The following is a 17,185-nucleotide window of genomic DNA, read 5'->3' as shown; positions in this document are numbered from 1 at the left end:
AATCGTGACTACGCTTATATCCTGTGCTACTTTGACATCCAGATTTTTCTTGGTTTTAATGTAATTTTATAAATATACCACGATTAAGATGAAATTACGGTTCATGTTAAAGTCATTCATTTTCACCGTTATTTTTATGCGGACTTGATATTTTTAAAGCAGAGTGATATACAACTTGAGGAAATATATATTATTATTTGTTTATTAATATGTAAGGTATTCGTCTTAAACGTTTAAGTTTTGGGTATTGAGACTGCAGTGATAAAATAAATCTCATGATCTATTTGTAATTAATGTACATTTTATGATACAGCATTGAAAAAGATCCAATAAGCGTATTTTCTGTGAATTGATACGCCCGCAGTTCTAAGTTGCGTGTTTGTGTGTATGTAAACAATTCTACTTTTCCTGGAATTGATTCCAGCGCTTCACATGGCTCATATAAAGCTAGCTTTACGCAGGTAAACAATTGACTTCTGTCTTTTTCAAACATTCGATTTCACTTTGTTCGTAATTTCACTGCATTCTTGATAGTTGGAAAGCCCGTTTGAGGCAAGGAAGCGCCATCAGGCACTGGCCGACAGTGGCGCTCAGGCAAAACAGAAATCTAATATGGTGGATAAGTGGAAACCTTTTGTGTTGGTGTAAAAAGTGAGACAGAATCTGTAACAACGTCATTGGTGTTCAGAAGTAAATGTTCAATGTAAACATAAACAATAATCAAACTGTGAGGAAGTCGGAAGTACAGTGGCTGCCGAGATGGGCTGAAATGGAAGATGATGTTATAAATGTAAGGTTGAAAGATTTCAGTAGCCTATTATTTAGCTTGGCGGCATTGTCATTAAAATGAATTTATGTGACACTTTCCAGCAATTTGAAATTACCAATATAATTTATTAAATATATGAAAGCTAATATTATTTATTTATTGATTATACTTTGGTTCTTAAAATTAATGTAGAAGAACTTGACATTTAGGTTCAGTGTAGGGTTTTTTATTTTGTTCGAAGAAGTTTATTTTGATATATTGTTACTGTAACCCTTTTAAACCAAATATCACCTCGAAAACTCTGATAGATTGCGGTTGTGATTGATAGTGATAATTTTTACAAATTTGAAATCCAAATGTGAAGTTCATTTTACGGCAAAGAGTACTTTCTTTTGGGAAGTAATTTTTATAAACATTCACCTAACCTATGTGTGTCAAAAAACACTCCAAACCTTCAGCCTCAAACTTAAACATAAAGGTTTGTTTCAAACGGTTTTGAATACAAATTTGTCTTTCGAACAGGTGTGAAAAGTAGTGTACAAGAGCTTATTATTTTTTTGTAAATTCCATGAACAAACTGAGACTACCATATACATATTGATGATAATCATAATATAAATAGATGACTTATACGATCTTATAATATTATTTTTCACTTAATTTTAACATGATTAAGTACCCATAAGTATTCTTGTTAAAATGCTGCTTTATTATTAAGCTTAATTTACTTGAAATGTTATTGCGTGTAAAGTTTTAATCACTTCATTCTAGAAAATGTTCGAATTAGGTAGGCCTATAAGCATTTGTTCAGACTTCGTACGTGGTCAAGTGCTTAATTTTTTATCTATAAGCCGGATTCGATTAAAGTTCGTATGCATGATGGAAATACATAACAGTTAATGTCTTCGTTACAGATATGGGCTATCACATACCGGTAGAGGCCTAGATGGTAACTTGTGTAATTAAGAAGGCATAATGGGCTATCGTGGGTAGTTTGAATTCGAGAATAAGCATAGTTGAGTTTTGATGATAACGTTTCAGGGATAATCTGACGCTTTTCTGTACTATTGCAAGCCAATTATGGAGAAAATGTTACTTGTCCGGAGCAAAGGAATGGAATTAAGTTTGCCAATAGCTACCAAGAATATTAACAGTTAGGAACTACGTATGATATAATTCATATTTACCCAAAAAGTTAAAAATGTTTTACTGTAATTTTTTGGTAGAAAAGGCCTATTAGTTGAAAAAAGTCGAAGTATTAGTCCTTTTAATATGAATAGGCATTGTAGATAATAATCGTGAAAGGTTATGAAGGATTGTGTTTGTAACACAAGGTGCTGTATTTTCTAGGCCTATAGGTTATAGCTAGGTAGATATCAAAAACACTTTTTAATTTGGTTAATCGAATTAAAAGGTCATGTACAGTATCGGAATAGTCTATTATTACTTGTATGGTGAAGTTCACTGTGGTCTAGCGGTTATAGTGTTTGTAATTAGATCTGAAGTTTTGGAACGTGAACATAATGGCTCCAGACGAAATTTACCGGCGATATCTCGGTTGCGTCAAAACTCTACTGCCAGTCATCCTGACCAATCATTGTCATTGAAGATAATGTGGTGTCCTCTCCTGTGAAGTGAAAATGTTAACTTATCCCTCTAGTTGAATTGAGAAATGTCGCCATGGACCGTATTTGTGGCGTATTTTGTCGGTTCTATAATTTCAAGTTTAATTTACTGGGAATGTTAGAACGAGATTCAACGGCAATTCGGTAGAAAACGTTGGTCAATATGACGGACATCAGTGACATCATCGAGGATCAGTGACAGGTTAGGTTTGGTTTGTTGTGTTTTTGGTATGCCTTGCATATACGCTTTTTGGTAGGCATATCAAAAACCTGAACAAACCTAACCTGTCACTGATCCCCAATGATGTCCGCCATATTGACCAACGTTTTCTACCGAATTACAGATTCAACATATGAGTTTTTTTAGCCTTTCACGGTGACTTATGATAATTAGGCTTTTGGGCAATCCACTATGTCCTGGAACTTGATATTTCCAATGTTTCGGAACTATATATTGGCACCCTGATGTTGGAACCTAGCCTATATGTAATTCCGAAACGTTTGAAATAAGTTCCAGAAAATGATGGATTACCCAAAAGTCTAATTCTAAAGATTCAACATGTTTGTTTAATTTGAAATTATAGGTAATTTTTCTGGGCAACTAAGTTACTATAGGATTTCATACGAACTCATTTTTTTTTCTTTAATGTGGGGTAGAATAACCATTTGTGTCTGAATTAAAAAATCAATAGGCCTATCCTTAAAATGTTTGGATTTCTTTGCCTGATACAAGAAAATTAATATTGAATTAATTTCTTCAGCTTACTTACAACTTACAAATGACTTTTAAGGAACCTGGAGGTTCATTGTCACCCTCACTTAAGCCTGCCATCGATCCCTATCCTGAATAAGATTAATCCAGTCTCTATCATTATATCCCACCTCCCTCAAATCCATTTTTATATTATCCTCCCATCTATGTCTCGGTCTCCTCAAAGATCTTTTTCCTCTGGCCTCCCAACTAACACACTACATTCATTTCTGGGTTCGCCCATATGTAGTACATGCCTTGCCCATCTCAAACGTCTGGATTTAATATTCCAAATTATATCAGGTGAAGAATACAATGCATGCAGTTCTGCTTTGTGTAACTTTCTCAATTTTCCTGTAACTTCATCCCTCTTAGCTCCAAATATTTCTTCAGCTACCAATTACAAATAAAACGACTTGAAATATCAGGATTACTGAAGAATATTATACAGCCATATTACACCCCACTGCACTGAGAAACAAAGATGGTGACGTTGACGTAACATAATAATTATATATATATGTAAGGCATAACATTAGCCTAAACAAACCTAACCTAACCTGTCACTGATTCTCGGCCTTATGAAAACTTTCAGTTTACCAAAAAAACGTAAAGTTCCGTATCGTATTCTCCAGTAGACCTGAAATATCTTTACAAAAATAATTGCACTCCCCTACCCAATTATAGTAGGTACATAATTAAATGCACTACCAGATGATCAATGTGTTACAGGGGACAAAGGAAAGAAGCACTTGTCACAAGAATACAGAATCATTACATATCATTCGTTCTTTATATGCCTACTGATTACAGAATTCAAGAGGAATAGTTTTGCAATTAGTTTTCACATTGGTTGAATCTGTTTCAAGAGTTTGTGTTTCACGTATTAGGGGCATTCCATGAAAAACAGGACATTATTATGAATTTGTCATAGGCCTAATTTTTTTTCAGGTAAAAATTTTGTAAAATGTACATAAAATTCTGAATTAAGTAGAAACATATTGCCTTTTAAATTGTTTTTAAATTTAAATGTGGCACATCTGCATTTAAGATGACCTCTATCAGCCTTTTACTGCTGGACTGAAACTGCATTGTTTTTGAGACTCACTTGCTTAACAAACATTATTGTGCAACGTTTTCCTGTTCTGTGTGAAAAGTGAATATATTAACACATGTTTATTATTATAACGTTATAAATGTGTTAAGTAATTATTGATTAAGCCAGTGAAAAGAATTAACATCTAGGCCTATGTCCCACACGTGACTCAAAATAGGTTATATTTTGTTTTGCAAAAGAAATATATTAATTAAAAAAAAAACTGAGTAACTTTTTTTCTTCTTTTTTAATCAACAATTGTATGACCACATTTAGAAATTGTTTCATTAATTAAAAAGGATTAAATAATAATTTTCATTGTTGTCCCACACGTGACCATCCTGTATGGCACATGTATGCAATTTTATTTTTATCACCTTTGTAATCAAAAGAAAACTTGCTGTCCAAGTCTGTTAGAAATTCAAAGTGCTCTTTGATCACGTACAAGTATACTTTTATTTACTGCAGCTGTTTTCTATAAAGGGCAATGTAAAATATACCTTATCTATTCTGACTGCCAGTCTAAGGAAAAAGCACTGTGTTTGTGTTGATTGACTTTCTATATGATGAAATCATTCGATCAGGTGGTGATCAGCTGAAGTTAGAAATAGTATGGAGTGATGGGCCATCGTCAGAATTTAAAAATAAGTTCACGGTAAAGATGCTGGAAATACTTTCTGAGAAGTACAAGACATATTTTGCTTGGAAGTATTTTCACATTAGGAATAATAATCAAAAAGTTAAAAAAAAAATAATTTCATAAAAAACCAAAACAAGTACTTATTACCCAAATATTTTGCTGAACTATTACATGGCAGAGGATCATATTATACTATTTCTTCAGAAAAGCCATGGGAGAATGTAGTTCCAATTTTCGGCATAAAAAGTTTTCGTGTAATTTTATGTGAAAATAGAGGCATCACATGCAAGACAAATGCATTTAGGCCTCCAGGAATTAATGTCAATTCGTACAGACCAGGTTCTGAAGAATTACAGAGAGAAGACCTTACTTGTGGGCAGTCGGTTGTTGTGACCTATGAAGGAACTAAATATCCTGAAGTAATTGCACGTGCATGCTTCTTACAAAATTGAAGTCTCAATGTTGCTACAGGCTGGAATTTCAAATCACTTCAAGTGGCCTGAACGATCTGACTTATCTTCTACAGCCAACAAGAGATTATCAAGAAACTGTTACCTGTAGATGTTGTGAATAATCGTGGAGTTTTTAAATTTTCAGAGCATTTTTAAAGTAGAGTAAACTGTTGTCTTGTGTTATTTATGAAGAGCATTCCTTTTTCAAATTAGTTGATGTTTCCCTAGTTTTGTGATATTATTTTTTTGTTATTCTGTTAAAAAATTACGTATAATAGCCCAAGAATATTTACAGTCATCTGTTTTAATTCCTCCCATAAGGGTAAGAGTCCCACACGTGACCAACAAAAAAAAAATTCTACAGGCTCATCAGTTAATGTTTTGTTCAATGTGATTGGGTGAGATTATAGAATTTTCTGCAAGTAATTCAGAAAAAAGTACAGCATAATGACAACATTAGCAGATGGGCTGAATTTTCTATCATAACTCAGTAATTTGTTATGTTAGGGAAATGCATGTGTCCCGCACGTGACCATCATGTTTCTTGTATTTTCTAAGTACACAAAAAAGATATAACTTTTCATAGCTCAAAAAATCAGTCATTGTTGGCACTTTCTTTTTGGCATACAAGACTAATAATTAAAAAATTTACTTAACTATTTATATGAAGATATGTAATTAAGAAATTAGTACAAATGTCCCATATGTGGTCATGGAATGTCCCATTATCATTTGTCTGTTATATTATTTATTCAGGATTATACAAGGTGATGAATTCAGGAATAGCCCAAAAGGAAAGTTCCCTTCCCGAGCTCAAAATTCTCTTTCTCACATGAGATTGCATGTGTACCTGAAGTATTGTAAGTTATAAACTTTCAAGTTTAACTTCAGGAAACTGAATTAAATATTAACAGATCCCTTGTCTTTATTCATATAGTTCAGCATAAACAATAATGGCTCTTCCTCAGATATGGATACTAATCTACTTTAAAAATATCGTTTAACAACATAAAATATAAATAATAATAATCACCAACTTTATTTAATATTTATATAAATGAAATTATTTTAAAATGGAACCAAATCTACACATCAGAAATCAAAGTAACCAGTGCTCTAACATTAAATACCGGTACCTTACTCTTTGCCGATGATCAAGTCATAATTTCCAATTCAGAGGATAATTTACAAAGAGGATTATATACTTTAAATAAAATATTAAAAAGAATTTGGGATGGAAATTTCAGCACAAAAATCAAAAGTAATGGCATTTTTAGGACTAGACCCAGTCAGAAGTAAGCTAATACACAATAACCAATGCCTCGAACAAATACAAAATTTCGACTATCTGGGTTGTGAAATATCTTATCAAAATGAAAAAGATGTGAACAAGAAAATTACCAAATTTACACAAATTCTAGGAATAGGCTAATAAACAATACATTAAAAGCTAAATTAGTACAAAAATCTACAAGAATAAAAATATATAATACACTAGCATTACCCTCCCTTTTATACGGAAGAGAGATTTGGACATTAAAGAAAAAAGACATGAACAGAATCAAAGCAACGGAAATGAAATTTTTGAGGACAGCAGGATATACTCTTTTAGACCGAAAAAGGAATGAAGAAATTTTAGAACAATTAGAAGTAGAGTCAGTAGAAGAAAAACTCAACAGATACAAATTAAATTGGCTAGATCATGTAAGAAGAATGGAAAATTCAAGAATCCCAAAAATTATGATGCAGTATAAACCTAGAGGACATAGTCGACCAGGAAGACCTTTAAGAAGACTGCTACATGGGGCTGACACAGGTCTACAGAGGCCTAATTCGTGAAGGATGATGATGATGATGATGATAATAATAATATAATAATAATAATAATAATTAATAATAATAACTTTCTTGAGCGAAATTAAATTAATTCCATGGTGCATGCCTTGATCTTGATTTCACACTTCGCCTTTGGAAAACAGATTAATTTCAGCAGAGATAAATGCTTTAGAATAGTGGTATTTTATTTAACGATGCTTTGAACTGTAAAAGGCAGCTGGAAAGCTAAGTTGGTAGAGCAACTGGAAGTTCCTGGGTGGTATGGGATTTTGCACATTGCCACCAAAACTTTCAGAATGACTGAGGTTCATCGAGCCTCCTATCAAATTGAGTACTGGGTTTTTACTGACAGTAAAATATGATTAGAACTTGATGCCGAGCTCTGCATGCATCCTCCTTCACCCCCCAATCACTTACAAGGCATGAAGGGGATATCTTTATTTTTAATTTCAACTGCAAAATTTATTTAGCGTCGAAAGTCAACATAGGCAAGAAATGGCTGACTTTTTCTGGACCCCTCTGTCACAGACACACTTCTTTTACATGTCATAAATCTACAACACTGGCCTCCCAGCTTTACTCCCTCCCAGAGAAAGCCATGCCATGCTATGATTTTATTGCCCTTTAATCTATCATCCTTGGCTGTGTTTGAATCCTTGAACCCCAAATCGAATGACCAACATAATTGATAACTGATAGGTCACCGAGAAGAGAAATTATTTCCAAAAAGCGATAACTGATAGGTCACCGAGAAGAGAAATTATTTCCAAAAAGGAAGTAAGTTACAACTTCTAGGATCATGGAAAGATTGACGAAATCATACAGGAACATTAGGCCATTCCAGTGTTAGAGAAAACTGACAATACAGTAATCCCATTTATCTGTGGAATCTGTAGCCACTGTTGATCTTGGCGACTTTTGTTTTACGTATTTCAGCACCTAGCAATTAAAATATGTAACAGTTCTATAGAAAATCTAAAATTAGGAGCACTTTGTATTCATGGATTGTGGTAGACCTAATATCAATCAGCAACATTGTCCTTAGTGGCAATACCCTCACTGTTTACTTTTCACTGTCCTGACACATGATGCAGTAGCAACCTACTAACTGGATACTTATAGGGTTTGCTATTATCTGCTGTTTCACATATCCACAGTATGTTTTGGAACATATACCCTGTGCATACAGGGGGATTACTGTATTGAAAGAAACTGACAACATAGGCCTATTTAAAAAAAATGAATGAGAAGATAAGGAGATCATCATAATCATTCTTTTTTGTTTTAGGTCTTGTTGCCTGTTATATTTTCAGTTGTTTTTTCGGTCGGTCATCCCAAACTACTCTTGCCTTCAGGTTGGTAGTGCCATTCATTATCCATTTTCTTTTTGTACTGTATCCAATTTAATCTGTAGTCCTGGATCCAAAATTGGCTGCTATATAATTCTTTCAAGATATCCAAGTTCATTCTATGTTCCAAAAGTGAATACCCAGATTGTTTTTCTCATATATCGTATCTTTGATGTTGTGAGTTGATGTTGATCTGATTTCTTTTTAGTCCAAGCCTCATTTTGATACATGTAGTAATAATGGTCTTCCCAAAGTTTTATAAACTTTGAGCAGAGTGTTTTGCACTAGAGATATTTAATAATTGAATTTATGAGTCTAATCTATACTAATAATGAATCTGTAGCCAAAATTTTTCTGGTAATTTTCGATTTTCCAAAAATAATTGGTGTTAACATGTATAATTAACCATCCTGAAACCGAAAATCGCTTTTTTGAAATTTTTGTCTGTATGTCTGTCTGTCTGTCTGTCGTCTGGATGTTTCTTACCTTTTCACGCGATAAGGGCTGAATCGATTTATATGAAAATTGGAATATAAATTAAGTTCGTTGTAACTTAGATTTTAGGCTATATGGCATTCAGAGTACTTTATTTAAAAGGGGGCCTGAATTAAATAAATCGACATATATCGCTTATTATTGATTTTCATGAATAATATTACATAACAAAAGTTTCTTTAAAAATAATTTCCGATAAGTTTTATTCTGTACAAAATTTTGATAGGACTGATATTTAATGAGATAAATGAGTTTTAAAATTACAATAACAATGCCATCTAAGGCGCTGTATTGAAATAAAAACAAATGACTTCGTCTGTAAGGGGCCTTGGACAACAACAATCGAAAGCTATTAAACATAGCTTAAGAGAATGTTTCTGTGTTTGTATGAAGTAATATCGGAAGCTAATTAATTGTTTAATTATTATTATTTCACCATTGAAAAGTGTAGTTTCTTTAGATGGACTTAATTCTACAATGTTATTACAGTAACTTCTGAAACATATAGCAAGTAATATAAAGTATACACATTAAAACTAAATGATATGTCAATCTTCATTAAACTATGGTTGCATGTAATAATAATTAAGAAACATGTTAAAGGAATTGTCATTGCACCAAATGATTGCTCTCTGGACCAAAATGACCGCATTTTAATTATTAAAATACAATTTAAATTAAGTAACATATTAAACGATTTATCCTTCTATCAAACACGAATGTTCCCTGGATCGAACGTCCTATTTTAATTACGTAATTACTTTATATTTATTTCTAAGAGGTGCAGCAGAGCGCACGGGTACAGCTAGTAATCTATAAATTTTTATGCTTTCATAGGCAATACATCTTTTTCTTCAATGTTCGGCATTGCATGGCCTAAATAATGTATTAAAACAATTGCCTTGTTGGAAAATTGAATTATTGGTACAAATTTTACTTGGTCTCATGGTCTTTTATAAAGAAAGCCATAACTTTGGTTTTATTTATAGATACAATAGATCCTCGATAATCCGAACACATTACTGTATGTACGTATACAATAGAACCTCGATAATCCGAACATGTTATTGTCGTACGTATACAATAAGTTATATTTTTTTACTGATTTTGTCACTGTATAGCAAAATGCCTAATACTCACTAATTAATTGCATTTTAATAGTTATTGTACTGTAGTTTGTGTGGATAGAAATTACATTTTAACTGCATAAAATAGTACCTTCAGCTGCTTGAAATTGTATTTTTAGGTGCCTAAATCTATGTTTTTAGTGCTTATTTTGACAAATTCAGGGCCTATTTTAGGTGCCCAAAAGTTAATTTAGTTAGTTTTTTAAGTGCCATCCAAGGTCTACTCATGACGTGGTCCTTCCTGTTCTGCTGAAGTCTAAAGATGTAGTCTAGGACTGGTGATATATTAAGTTCTTGTTGCACATCTTAATTTTTCTCCTGGTTCCGTTTGGTGTAGGTGGCTATTCAACACATGAATCTCATCTCAGAAATTGTTAATGTGTTTTCATCTGTCTTTCAAAGATGTCATGCTTTAGCTTCTATGACATAGAACTTTTTATATAGGCAAGTGCAGATTGATTTTTGTAATAATTTATTATGGTTTGGAAACTCTGTTAATGGTACTTATTGATGTATTCAATTTCAAAATTTTCTATGATAAGTCTAGATTTTCAACAAAGGTAGTTCATAAGCTAAATTATGTACATTTATCAAGTTGTTCCAGGATTTTGTTGTTTAAATAAATTTTGCTTGGTACTGGACATTTACCAAAAAAACAGATTTTTTTTTGATAGAATATCTCTGGGCTACCAAATTTAAATTGTGTACTAACATTGCAAGTCATCTTACGGTGTGTCTAATGAAACCAGATAATCTGCGAAAATTACTGTATCTAATTATTGTACTTCACATAAATACACATATAACTACATACATAACCATAATTTGGGAGAGGTATGACCAGTAGATAGCTATCTTGTAATTAAAAGTAGAAGATATACACTAAAGAAGTATAATAACTTTCGTAAAATGAATTCAAATCAATATTGATATTACTGAGACCTGTGGTAAACTGAATTACGTGCAGGAAATTGTGTAACTGACCAGTATTGTGTCTCTTCTGTTATTGATTTTCCGGTTACACATAAAACATTTTCAAATTGGGAATAACCATGATTCATGTATTTGTTTCTCTGAATGGGGTTGTAGTTCATAAGATTCAGATTTCAGGATAATGTCCTTGATATTGGAGACTTTGCTTTATATTATTACCTCCTAAGATTTGTTTATAATATTAACGTTTCCAATGATATCGTTAATAAAATTTGAATTCGATTAATATGTCTTATAAAGAAGAAACATTCCACGACTTAGATTATAAAATATGCATTGCTTATGTCATTTAACTGTTACACATACACTTATTGTGTGTATTTAACTAGAATCGTAGTATTAGAAACTTTGTAAATTAATAATAATAATAATAATAATAATAATAATAATAATAATAATAATAGAATAAACATTAGATTATAAATGCACAAGTACAGTATTATTAAATAAAAAGTGACAGGATTGAGGAACTCCCTATGATTGCGTGTAGCGCATATTATACAATAATTATTAAGGTAATGGAATTAGGATAAAGAAATATAATCTGTTGTAAGATTTAAGTATGTTTGAGGATAAATAAATATAATTTGTTGTAAGATTTAAGTATGTTTGATGAATAGAATGAACTAAGCTTTGAATAACAGTCAATCGAATAATAATAATAATAATAATAATAATAATAATAATAATTTGTAGACTTGTAAGCAATAATATTTCCCTCCTACTTGTTGCTAGTATAAGGAGAAGTCCACTAATGTAACTGTCACTTCACAGTTCTGGACAAGCTGATTTATACTGCATTTCCTCAGTATAAGATGGGATGATTATACCGTCATGACTCGGTCCCCATAGCCTCGTTAGTAAAACAGGTTGCACCACGAGAAGGTGAATATGAGATTTAGGTAGGAGAGGTTATAGAATGCACTTCACTACCCATAGCAAGCTTATGCCTAGAACAAGGATCCCTCGAGCAGTCTTGAATTACGGACCAGCGTTAGACCTCGGACTCATTTCGCCATCATTAATTCACATATCACCCATACAATAGCCCGGGTTAAGTTCACTGTGCTGCGTGCTATACTTGTACAAAAGTGCGGCCGTTCAGCTGCCCAATCATTCACAAGCATAGGAGTGGTAAGCACAATAAGCCTCAGGCTGCAGTGTAAGCCTTCGGGTCCCTCCTCCATAAAAAAAAAAGGCGTACGTATAGAATTTGAGTGAAGATAAAATTATCTTGAAGACATTAAAACATTATTACATCTCTAGCTATAATAATAAAATATGCCAATTTTTATTCTTAAATAGGTTCTCAAGAAAAATAATTCAATCTTAAAAGAATTCATGTATTCTTTAATATCATGTCTTACGGAATAGAAGTAGGGAATAGCATAGGCTAAACAAATATGAGCATAAAAACAAAGAAGCGGAAGAAATAAAAGTAACTGCAATTGATTTCCTTTGTTGCTGTAATATTCGTGAAAGAGCAGTGCTGTTCTTATTGTTATCACTTATTATGTAATTATTGATTATTCACATGCGTATGAAATGTAACTTTATCACGTGTTATCTAATTATTGATTATTCACATGCGTATGAAATGTAACTTTAAGAATTTATGCCTTATGCTTTGTTTTTGCAACTTATGATTTCTAAAAGTACATATTATTTCAAGCCATATAACCGTCAGGATCAAAGTTAAGGTACTTATCATTGTGTAAAGTTAAAGTTCCATTACATTTTTTAATGATTTTTTTTTTTTTTGCTTTATGATTGCCCCAGTAATTTTCCCTCTAGTCTCTATACTAATCGTAGGGAAAAAGATATGCGTAGCATACCGGTAATTATTGTAAAACTCTGAGGGAAGAGGTAAAAAGTTCAGAAGTAATTTCTATCCTTTTCTTTCTCTTTCTTCTTTGTGTGTTTTTTTTTCTGTCACGCAATATTCTGTACAATTCTGTGAGTAGCCTACACAGTATTGAAGATAAAGGAACATGTACGCACTCAGAGTTTGAATCATAGAGAAAGTAATAATACGTATATTTGAATTATCGATTATGAGAATAGAAACAGTTTTTAATACTAAGGATCGAAGTTACATAAAACAGACCATGGAAAATAATTTGAACTTCATCATCGTCCAGGTCCTTTCACGGAACTAATCGAATCTTCCTGTTGCCTCACGCAATGACATATCCAGATATTAAACTTACGAGGAGAGAGGGGTGTGGCTAGTAGGTTTCTAGAGTTTTGTTTTTAAAAACGCTTGAACTTTCTTAAAAAATAAGTAGCGTACTTAATTTTCCCGCAGATTCCATATTTCGCTCAATTCTTCGTAAACCGGAATTTATTCAGAGAAGTGATGTCTTTTCACATTTTTTTTGTTAAGGCGGGAGTATTTTATGCTCCAGTGCTTTCTTTTCTCCTAAATACGTCTCTTGACACATATCGACCCTAGTCACGTTTCCCAACAGAGTTGTAAGAATGTACTTATTATTTGAGTGTACAGTAGACGTTTCAGAGACATTCTATTTATATATTCCAACGTTTTAGTGAAGTACGATATTCTTTTATTTTCTCCACTATATTTTTAGTTTTCAACCTGTCTGTTATTGATGTATTTTTCATTTTATTTTCCTTTCTTCTAAATCTAGATGCTGTGTTTTTGTAGACAGCGTTCATGGTTCTATCCATGGTTCGATTTCTGGTGTAGGAATTGGAGATTTGTTTTCGTCCGCGGGACTGGATGGTTGTCCCTTGTCCTGTCTGTTTCTGCGAAGGGTTTGCGCTATGCTGACCACATAGTCGGAGAGACCAATATTGTTGATATGTTCAGTGTTTGTTCAAGAATATACCTTCCCCTACAACTTCATCGGTATCGGAGGATATCAGGAAAGAGTTAAACAAGACATAGAAAGAAAAGAATAAAGAAAGGAAGACTAGTAGAGCTGGTTTGAGTATTCTCATTTGTGCCATCTACAGTATGTTCGTTTCTTCTTTCTTCTCCCGTTTTCATATGAACATTTTTTTCTTTTGTTTATTGTGTCCAATTGAAGGGAAGTAGTGCAAGCGTCTTTTTTTTTTTTCTTCGCAATTCTGTATTTCCTATATGTTGCTATTTTAACGTTTTTGCTCTCGAAAAAGCTGAAAGTTACAATTTATAAAACAGTTATATTACCGGTTGTTCTGTATGGTTGTGAAACTTTGACCCTATTACAACAATTTCCTACGTGATGGCCCATATTACGTAGAATAAACGATAAGTGAAGCAGTACATTTCGAATCGAAGGAAAAGTGGTTTTCTAAGAGAAAATTCTTTGTTAGGCATATATAGCCTAAATGATTATTTTTACGTTTTGTTGTGATTTTGTTCAAAGTTACTATTGCATCCGACACAACACATTGCAGATAAACAGTGAACCTTCTTGCTTAAAAGATTAGCGGTTGTTAGTTGCCCCTTATTTTGCTTGGACGAATTTCCACAGAAGGAATTAGTATTACAGCGGTCAGATTGTTACTCCTGGTTAGGTATTTGAAAAGAAATTAATGTCGTTATTATCTTTTAACATTTACATCACTTTTATATCTATAACAATAACCGAGTAGTTATTTTATGCGAAAATGTGCGCAATGACATGCATCTACAGTACTTAAACCCACAATTTATAAACGAAGTTAGATATGTTGAGATTATGCAGTATTACTTTTATGTGCATTCCAGAATACGGCAGTTTATGGATAAAATTATTCACAAGATAAAGGACCTGAAATGTTGCGAAACGCGCGTTGAGAAAATAGCCTATGTGTCCTTGTCATGAAAACATATTTTTATCTAATGTAATACCAAATAATAAACTTGAACGCGGTTGAGCCTTGTGTTTTTATTTTGCCTGTCTACGCCCGTATCTATCTCTTTCTGTAGTTATATCTCTGTTGGCTGTCCATTCTCCGAGAATCGCATCGAATTCCGTCTGCAGTGTGACTTTCATCATCATCATCATCATCATTATCATCATCAAGGTTTAAGTCCATTGACCTGTTCCAATTTCAGGAATAATCGAATTGACCTCTCAGTCTTTTCGATGATTTCTTTCTTCCGCTTTTTATTTTTGGACTACTCGTAATATTCTTATGAGTTACATAATAGGCCTACCATGAATAGTTATATTTTTTTTTTAGAAATAACAAAAGAACTGTCTTTTTGTTAAACTATAAAAAAAAAACTTATAAAATGTGAAAATGGAGTTATAATAAGCAATTAAATGTAGAATTAAACTACTATAATGTGCAAAATCATTCTTTTTGTCTAGATCTGTTATTGAAAGGGAAAGATATGGAAGTTATGGACGTAACACATATTGTTACAAAACTATAAAAAGCATGTTAAACAAAAGAAGTGAGCACTTTATTTGTGAAGCACATTCATTTAAATTAGACTGAAGTTATATAGTAGTAGAAGTTAACCGTTTCTTTTGTTTATTTTCCAGCGTCTGAAATCGTGCATAAGCCATGCTCTTCCAGACAGTCGTAACATTCATTTTCATCTTCCTTCTGTTGAACAACATTGACATAGAACTGAAGTCTGTTGTTTTTCTTCCAATCACCGCCAAAACGTTGTTTCAGTAGTTTATCAATGTCATTCATTTTTCAGTCTTTACTGTAGTTCCCAATGGTGTGATTCTTGGATCGTGATATTTTCTACAGAGCTTTTTTTTAGTAGGTTATTTTACGACGTTTTAACAACATCTTAAGTTATTTAGCGTCTGAATGAGGTGAAGGTGATAATGCCGGTGAAATGAGTCCAGAGTCCAGCACCCAAAGTTACCCAGCATTTCCTCATATTGGGTTGAGGGACCACCCCCGAAAAAACCTCAACCAGGTAACTTGCCCCGACCGGGAATCGAACCGGGGCCACTTGGTTTCACGGCCAGATGCGCTAACCGTTACTCCACCAGAGCTTTCTCTTTTGAACAAATACATGAATCACTTTGATTCATCAACCATTCCGTGCGAGGACTTTTTATTTAAATTCACCTACATTTAGCCCCCATTCATTTTTTTTTATTTTCAGCATAACCGTTTTCATGTCCCTGGCACTGTCTGGCTTCTTCGAGTGGATGGTTCTTTGAAATCCTTCACATGTCGATAACCCTTTTCTGCAGTCTCTGCAACCTTGGACAATTCTCTCCAATACATACTGAATATACCTCATCATTGGAATGTGGCTGCTGAAATATACAATAAGCATCGTGCTTTTTACCCTTCATTTGTAAGAAGAGGAAATTCATAGTGAAACATAGTGGAACACGTGTTGTCAGCAAACAGCTGGATACACTACGAAGATAGAATAGATAGAATAACCCTTTCCTTATCCCGGACACCGTCTGACTTCTTGAAGTGAGTAGAAGGTTCTTTGAAATTCTTTACATGCCAATCGTACCAAGTACATGTACGGTATCCATCTTGTGATACATGTCAGTCTAATCTTCTGGGGCCAGTATAACATGAATGATTAATTTCCATTAGAAGAACACCTGGAACAATAGACCTCTCCATGCGCATCACACCACATGTTTCTCGCATCTGAAGATGTACACATCACAGTTTGTTTTGAACCAAGCAATGGACTTATCGCGATTGAACCAAACCCAATTCAGGCTCAATTTAGACAATGAAAGGATACAATTTGAAACTAAAACATTTTGTACAATAGGCTAGTATTATACAGCAAACCTCTCAGAGAGTGTAATTTGCTTCAAACTAAATCACGATGCCAGGTGGCTTAACCATGTTTTGCATTCGACTCTCCTTATACGACTCATCTATGCTTAATTATATTATTTTATCTTTCCACATATCACTTTTAAGGGGGACACGGGTGAAATTTCGACCATTTCTGGTCAAATATTTCTTTTTCGTTTTACTGCAAAATATAAATCTACAGACTCTAATCTTGTGTCATTGAAGTTACAGAACAGCATCACACTTGAAACTGTCAGTAATGACGTCATATTTAATGGCTGCGTGAACACTTCGTTGTATACTTCGAAAGTGA

The 17,185-nt window shown here is 33.2% G+C and overlaps 1 protein-coding gene across 3 annotated transcripts in view; it reads left to right on the top strand.

The window, feature by feature from the left end:
• The first annotated feature begins 339 nt into the window (after positions 1 to 339).
• Positions 340 to 17,185, top strand: part of Asx (Additional sex combs) — a 68,077-nt gene continuing 51,231 nt past the window's right edge. For 2 of the 3 annotated variants that reach the window (XM_069818332.1, XM_069818323.1), the window contains exon 1: positions 343 to 790. The gene's annotated coding sequence lies outside the window, so the exon portion shown is untranslated. Of the gene's footprint in view, positions 791 to 17,185 lie in introns of all 3 variants that reach the window. The other variant, XM_069818341.1, reaches the window with a different exon arrangement.

This window comes from Periplaneta americana, chromosome 1, assembly GCF_040183065.1.
Source record: "Periplaneta americana isolate PAMFEO1 chromosome 1, P.americana_PAMFEO1_priV1, whole genome shotgun sequence".
NCBI lineage: Eukaryota > Metazoa > Arthropoda > Insecta > Blattodea > Blattidae > Periplaneta > Periplaneta americana.
Note: the sequence above shows the minus strand (reverse complement) of the source record. Positions and strands in the feature narration are given on the sequence as shown.